Source organism: Podarcis bocagei, assembly GCF_964188305.1.
Source record: "Podarcis bocagei genome assembly, chromosome: 1".
In the NCBI taxonomy this organism is placed as follows: Eukaryota; Metazoa; Chordata; class Lepidosauria; order Squamata; family Lacertidae; genus Podarcis; species Podarcis bocagei.
Window position 1 is genome coordinate 127,851,125 of NC_138125.1, and position 1,959 is coordinate 127,853,083.

Below are 1,959 nucleotides of genomic sequence, written 5' to 3' on the forward strand. Positions count from 1 at the left end.
ACAGTTGGCGTTTGAAAAGCGCAAAGCCGGTTTGTGCGGCGGTTACAGCGCCGGCTGGCTCGCGCCCCGCCCCGCCGCCTCCTCGCCCCGCCCCGCCTTCGCCTCTCAGCCAATCCGCGCTGCGCGGTCGGGCATAGCGGGAGGGGGGAAAGGAGGGGGGAGGAAACAAACAAGGCTCTCGTCTTCAACCGACGTTTCCCATCCGCCTCCCGCCCCTCAATCAGCGTTTCCCATTCCGATAGGCTTGCTCGTTGGTGAGTGGCGGGAGCCGAGCCAATCGGCTCGAATAAAAAGTTGGGAGGCGGGGAAGACGCGCGAGTGAACCTGTCAAGGAACGGAAGTGACAAGGGGCGGGGCTAAAAAGGGAAGCGAAGAAACCCTGCTGGAAGAATCTGGGGCAACAGGGCGGCGGTGGCGACCCGATAGAAAGGCGTTAAGGTTGTCGGGATTTAATTTCGGAAATAAGAGGCACCTCGGCTTAAGATCTGCTCTAATGCAACGGTCGTTTAGCACAGAGGATGGTTTTGCACTTTGTCCATGTTCAGAGGCACTCATTTCTCCAACTTGCTTTTGCCATATATTTTTTTAAGTGCAGGTGCAAAGTCCAGGAGTGGTAGGTACACCCTGGTGAACAAGGAAAGAGAGAAATGACAGCTGCACAGAGCCAAAGGCTTGAACCGCTGATGCAGCCTTGAATAAACGAACCACAGTACTAGGTAAAGGTAACAGGACCCCTGACCATTAGGTCCAGTCATGGCCGACTCTGGGGTTGCGGCGCTCATCTCGCTTTACTGGCCGAGGGAGCCGGCGTACAGCTTCCGGATCATGTGGCCAGCATGACCAAGCCGCTTCTGGTGAAACCAGAGCAGCGCACGGAAACGCCGTTTACCTTCCCGCCGGAGCGGTACCTATTTATCTACTTGTACTTTGACGTGCTTTCGAACTGCTAGGTTGGCAGGAGCAGGGACCGAGCAACAGGAGCTCACCCCGTAGCGGGGATTCGAACCGCCGACATTCTGATCGGCAAGTCCTAGGCTCTGTGGTTTAACCCACAGCACCACCTGCGTCCCCACAGTGCTACTATGGGGCAATTCCCTGCTGCCGTAAACTGCAGTTCCTGCCTATTAGCATACCACACACAGCATAAGCGTTGGTCAGAAAAGGTGTCGCCTGACAGGAAGGTTGACAATTGTTCATCCCTTTAATTAAGGACTTGGCACAGCAAGATCCATGACCCAGCAAAGCAAAGCAAAGCAAAGCAAACACACAGTAGGAGGTGACGTGGGGAAGAGAGTTGTAAAGATTTTGCTGCTGGCCTGCTTACTAATTCAGTTCCATTCAACTGGTGTTTACTGAATTCAGCTGGCATTGAAGCCCGCAAGCAGCTTGGAACCCAAAAACCTGAAGGATCATCTCCCTATATGAGCCTGCCCAGCTCCTCTACTTCCTGCCTCATTGTATCTCTTCAAAATCCCAACTTCTTTGTGCCAGAGCCCCTTCCTGTTTATTGGGCCTCGGTCTCACAGGTGGTCTGCTGGCAATGGAACGATTCCTGCCTTCAGAACTGGCCTCATGCCACTGATCAACCTTTTCCTGGAGCAACTGCCACAGAATATTACTGTCCAGGGCCACCTGCCTGAAAGTCTTAAAAGGCATTCATCCTACGCCCTTTTAAAATGTGGCTCTCTCTTTTTTTGGGGGGGGTGCGTTATTGGGTTATTGTTTTTATTTTGATTATATGTTTTGTGGGGGGGGGGGGTCTGTTGATCTTTTCTGCGACTTTCCCTGAGACATCCGGGTATAGGGTGGTATATAAATTCAAGAAAGAATAATAATAACTTACCATTGGTGGCCAATGGTATGCACAGGAACCGAGGTAGGTGGGAGGGGGGGCTTGTGGGCCTGGGCCAAATGGCCCCAGTTGCCTCCACCCACCCACCCACCCACCCACCGGGCAGC

The 1,959-nt window shown here is 53.5% G+C and overlaps 1 long non-coding RNA gene across 2 annotated transcripts; it reads left to right on the forward strand.

Annotated features, from left to right (window-relative positions):
- Positions 1 to 264: 264 nt before the first annotated feature.
- LOC308581858 lies at positions 265 to 1,664 on the forward strand. 2 transcript variants are annotated; one of them, XR_014005332.1, is made up of 2 exons: positions 265 to 722; positions 1,211 to 1,664. It is a non-coding gene; the product is annotated as an uncharacterized lncRNA (long non-coding RNA). The 2 variants fall into 2 exon arrangements; XR_014005333.1 differs by having other exon boundaries at positions 265 to 716.
- The last annotated feature ends 295 nt before the right edge of the window (positions 1,665 to 1,959 follow it).